We start from the raw sequence: 6,000 nt of genomic DNA, 5'->3' as shown, positions 1-6,000 counted from the left end.
ATGGTTGCATAGTATTCCATGGTGTATATGTGCCACATTTTCTTTATCCAGTCTATCATTGATGGGCATTTGCATTGGTTCCAAGTCTTTGCTATCATGAACAGTACCACAATAAACATACGTGTGCATGTGTCTTTATAGCAGAATGATTTATAATCCTTTGAGTATATACCTCATAATGGGATTGCTGGGTCAAATGGTATTTCTCATTCTAGATCCTTGAGGAATCACCACACTGCCTTCCACAATGGTTGAACTAATTTGCACTCCCACTAACATGAAAAAGCATTCCTATTTCTACACATCCTCTCCAGCATCTGTTGTTTCTTCACTTTTTAATGATCACCATTCTAACTGGCGTGAGATGGTATCTCATTGTGGTTTTGATTTGCATTTCTCTAACAACCAGTGATGATGAGATTCTTTTTCATATGTTTGTTGGCTGCATAAATGTCTTCTTTTGAGAAATGTCTGTTCATATCCTTCACCCACTTTTTGATTTTTTTTTCTTGTAAATTTGTTTAAGTTCTTTATAGATTCCGGATATTAGCCCTTTGCTAGATGGATAGATTGCAAAAATTTTCTACCATTCTGTAGGTTTCTTGTTTACTCTGATGATAGTTTCTTTTGCTATGCAGAAGCTCTTTAGTTTAATTAGATCCTATTTGTCAATTTTGTCTTTTGTTGCCATTGCTTTTGGTGTTTTAGTCATGAAGTCTTTGCCCATGGCTATGTCCTGAATGGTATTGTCTAGTTTTTCTTCTAGGATTTTTATGATTTTCAGTCTTACATTTAAGTCTTTAATCCATTTTGAGTTAATTTTTGCATAAGGTTTAAGGAAGTGGTCTAGTTTCAGTTTTCTGCATATGGCTAGCAAGTTTTCCCAGCACAATTTATTAAATAGGGAATCCTTTCCCCATTGCTTTTCTTTTCAGGTTTGTCAAAGATCAGATGGCTGTAGATGTATGGTATTATTTCTGAAGACTCTGTTCTGTTCTATTGGTCTACATATCTGTTTTGATACCAGTACCATGCTGTTTTGGTTACTATAACCTTGTAGTATAGGTTGAAGGTGGGTAGTGTGATGCCTTCAGCTTTCTTTGTTTTGCTTAGGATTGTCTTGGCTCTTTGGGGTTCTTTTTTGGTTCCATACGATATTTAAAATAGTTTTTTTTTTTTTTCTAATTCCATAAAAAAGTCAATGGTAGCTTGAGGAGGATAGCATTGAATCCATAAATTACTTTGGGCAGTATGGCCATTTTCATTATATTGATTCTTCTTATCCATGAGGGTGGAATGTTTTTCCATTTGTTTGTGTCCTCTCTTATTTCCTTGGGCAGTGGTTTGTAGTTCTCCTTGAAGAGGTCCTTCATATACCTTGTAAGTTGTATTCCTAAGTATTTTATTCTCTTTGAGCAATTGTGAATGGGAGTTCATTCATGATTTGGCTCTCTGCTTCTCTATTATTGGTGTTTAGGAATGCTTGTGATTTTTGCACATTGATTTTGTATCCTGAGACTTGCTGAAGTTGCTTAGCAGCTTAAGGAGATTTTGGGCTAAGACGATGGGGTTTTCTAAATATACAGTCATGTCATCTGCAAACAGAGACAATTTGACTTCCTCTTTTCGTATTTGAATACCCTTAATTTCTTTCTCTTGCCTGACTGCCCTGGCCAGAACTTCAAATATTGTGTTGAATAGGAGTGGTGGGAGAGGGCATCCCTGTCTTGTGCTGGTTTTCACAGGGAGTGCTTTCAGTTTTTACCCATTCGGTATGATATTGGCTGTGCGTTTGTCATAAATAGCTCTTATAATGTTGAGATAGTTTCCATCAATATAAAATTATAGGCTGGGAGCGGTGGCTTACGCCTGTAATCCCAGCATTTTGGGAGGCCGAGGTGGGCGCATCACAATGTCAGGAGACCAAGACCGTCCTGGCTACATGGTAAAACCCCATCTCTACTAAAAATCCAAAAAAATTAGCCAGGCATGGTGGTGGGCACCTGTAGTCCCAGCTACTCGGGAAGCTGAGGCAGGAGAATGGCGTGAACCTGGGAGGCAGAGCTTGCAGTGAGCCAAGATAATGCCACTGCACTCCAGCCTGCGCGACAGAGAGACTCCGTCTCAAAAATAAATAAAATAAAATAAAATAATAGAAAATTATAGAAAATATAAGTTAATTGACATAGATAGATAATCAGTGGCTGTCTAAGGGTGGCTAGAATAAGGAGAGGGAGGAATGAGAAACACTAAAGGGGCACAAGAACACTTTGGGAGTTAAGAACATATTAAATAGACTGGGCGTGGTGACTCACGCCTGTAATCCCAGCACTTTGGGAGGCCAAGGTGGGTGAATCATGAGGTCAGGAGTTTGAGACCGGCCTGATCAACATGGTGAAACCCTGTCTCTACTAAAAATACAAAAATCAGCCAGGTGTGGTGGTGCATGTCTGTAATCCCAGCAATTTAGGATGCTAAAGTAGGAGAATTGCTTGAACCTGGGTGGCAGAGGTTGCAGTGAGCCGAGATTGTGCCATTGTACTCCAGTCTGGGCAACAGAGCAAGACTCCATCTCAAAAAAAAAAAAAAAAAAAGATGTTCTCACAGGTGCATACATACATTGCATCTTATCATATTACACATTTTCAATATATACAGTTAGTTTTATTTCAATTACACCTTCAAAAAGCTGTTAGACTTCACAATCTTTCTTGCATATTAATTTTTCTCATTCTCAAAATTATAATTTTTAAAAATATTTAGAATTCTACCAAAGCACACTTAATAAAACATATAATGAATTTGTTCTCTGATATAAGTATCCATATTCCCAACTAACCCAAACTTCCTTAAATGAACGTATATATATATATGATTGTGTATAGATGTAAATATATACATAGTCATATACATGTACATACACATATTAGTATTCAGATGTAATTTACATGAAAGGTATCAAAATCATAGCATTAATTTTTATTTTGCTCAGCATGTTTATAAATATATTTCTTGGCAAACTGAAGTGCTCAATTTTCCTTCTTAACAGTTTGCTTTCCTCTCAACTACTTTGTCTTTATTTGATGATAGTTATTCTGAAAGTAAAAGGATCACCTTCTTATGAAAGCTCCTGTTAGCATTGTGCTTCTAGAATCTGCTGTGCATCCGGGCCACACTAACGTGCTTGGTGGTGTTGAATTTTCCCTTAAACACCTCACTGACAAAGCAGATTAGCTTTTATGACCGAAATATTGCCCTGTTAAGCATCTCTTCAGTCTTTCTGCACCTCTGGCATCAAGGAAAAAAAAAATGTAATGTGTTCGTGTGTTTTATTTTAATTGAATCAGCTGCAAGAACAAAATACTTTTCCTTTTCAGATTGAGAGAAAATTGCTGCATTGGTTCCAAATCACTGCTTGGTAACCAAATCGCTCTTTTTGACCTAGATTTATTATATTTCTACTTCCATGTGGAAAAATATTGCAGTCACTGTTGTTTGGAATGTTGGTTGGCAAACTCACTGCCTGATGCTTTCCTCATTAGATCACTGAGACAATTAAACTGATTCTATCAGTCTCTTTCCTAATGCACTAGTAATACTTTATGTGCTATAGGCTGAGAGAGAGGAAATTTAACTGTGACTTGTAAGGGCTAAATTTCCAAATGGCCGGGCGCGGTGGCTCACGCCTGTAATCCCAGCACTTTGGGAGGCCGAGACGGGCGGATCACGAGGTCAGGAGATCGAGACTATCTTGGCTAACATGGTGAAACCCCGTCTCTACTAAAAATACGAAAATTAGCCCGGCGCGGTGGCGGGCGCCTGTAATCCCAGCTACACGGGAGGCTGAGGCAGGACAATGGCCTGAACCTGGGAGACGGAGCTTGCAGTGAGTGAAGATCGCACCACTGCACTCCAGCCTGGGCAACAGAGCGAGCCTCCGTCTCAAAAAACAAAAAAAAAAAAAAAAGAAAAAGAAAAAGAAAATATTTTCTGTTCCTGTTGGTGTGGATGTGGTGGAATGACTGAGAAGGATACTTTGTAGTCTCATCACCTATGAGCCACATTAAATCCCAAAAAGGACCCCTCCCATTGTTCCTAGAACAATGTCTGAAATCTTTTAAAACAAATATATAAAGGAGACAAATATTTCCTAATTAGAATTTTCATGTGCTCTAGGTTTTAATTAGCAATCACTTTGAGACTGTCCTTTACAGTCACATTCGAGAATTTATGCCCTTGGGCCAGACTTTCCCTGCCTAGGATTAAGGTGTGAAGAACACAGGCTTTTAAGGCAGAAACACCACTATATTTCACTTTGCCACTTTTTGTTTGATATATTCTTGATATAAGTTTCTTCATATCAGTTTACGCTTCTGTGATACAGTGTTAATAATTTTAGTTAGAGAAGAGCTACATTTGACCTGCTATCACAGTGATGCGAAAAAACAATGACTCAAATGAGGAAGAAGTTTATTCTCTCCCACAAAGCAGTCCAGAGTTGAAGACAAGATGGCTTTGTAATCTTCAAGACATGGCTTCTGTCTCTGGCATCAAGGCTGTTTATCATTTCTAGCCAATAGAAAGTGTAAGGAGGAAAATGAAGGTAAGTCATTTCCACTTCGAAGATTCTATTCAGAGTGCACAGTCAACACTCCTCCTATTGGCCAGGGCTTGGTCACAAGGCCCATGTGGGTGCCTCGAAGCCTGAGAGAGAGCATCTCCAGCTGGGAGGTCGTGTGTATAGCTAAAAGTTTGGAGAGCTCTCTTTCTAGAAGGAAGAAGGTATAAAAGCGAATGAATAATCTAAATTTGTTGGCTGTTACATATGTTGCAAATCTGTTTTCTTGGTCTGGTACTTGTGTTCTAAATTGTCTTGTGATGTTTTGTCCTGTGGAGATTTTCATTTTTTATTTGACTTTAATGAAATAATTTCCTTTTTTCTTATGAATGCTTACATGTGTTTGTTTTTTAAATATTTTTTTTTCCTACTTTAAAGCTGTAAAACATTCTTTTATAGGAGCTTTTAAATGTTTGAGAGTTTGTTTTTAGTCATTTTGATCTTTAAAACATCTGGAATTTATATGTTGTATATGAGATGTAAAAAAGCAGACTAATCTTATTTCTTATATGGAGACCTAATTATTATAACTCTTATTGAGTAGATCATCTTTTCTCAATTCCTCCTCTTCTTTTTTGTCTTTAATACTTTCTGTTTTTCTTTTTTGTTTTGTTTTGTTTTGTTTTTTCCAATACACATGTACAGTTTGGTGAATAATGATAAAGTGAACTCTCAGGTAGCAATTCAAGTCAAGCCTGTTCCCTTGCATTTTATATTTTCTATTCCTTTCTCTTTTCAAGTTCATTTCATCCCTATACCCACACTTTCTTACATTTCTTTTCCTCATTTGCCCTTTGTCTTCCTTTTTTATTTATTTTTTGAGACACAGTTTCACTCTTATTGCCCAGGCTGGAGTGCAATGGCGCAATCTTGGCTCATCACAATCTCCACCTCCAGGGTTAAAGCGATTCTCCTGAGTCAGCCTCCCAAGTAGCTGGGATTACAGGCACATGCCACCACACCCAGCTAATTTTGTATTTTTAGTAGAGATGGGGTTTCTTCATGTTAATCAGGCTGGTCTCAAACTCCTGACCTCAGGTGATCCACCTGCCTTAGCCTCTCCAAATTTTCTCTCCCTTCTTATTTTTTTTCTCCTCCTTCTCTTCTGTATCCCACTCTTCTTCCTCTTTTTCATGTAATTATAATACTAAATTAGTGCACGTACTAAGTTTCAAAAAATTCAAACTGACATGTCTAACTAAAATAATAAGCAAATTAGTAATCCTTTCCTCTAAAGTCCAGGGAATTCTCAAAAATTATAGCTAGCTAGGCAACTAGATAGTTGCATATATACACACACACACACACACACACACACACACAAAACTATATAAATGTATAATATACATAATATCTGTATATGGTGTATAAATATATATCAT

The sequence above is a fragment of the Macaca mulatta genome, chromosome 2, assembly GCF_049350105.2.
Source record: "Macaca mulatta isolate MMU2019108-1 chromosome 2, T2T-MMU8v2.0, whole genome shotgun sequence".
NCBI lineage: Eukaryota > Metazoa > Chordata > Mammalia > Primates > Cercopithecidae > Macaca > Macaca mulatta.
This window is presented reverse-complemented; position numbering follows the sequence as displayed.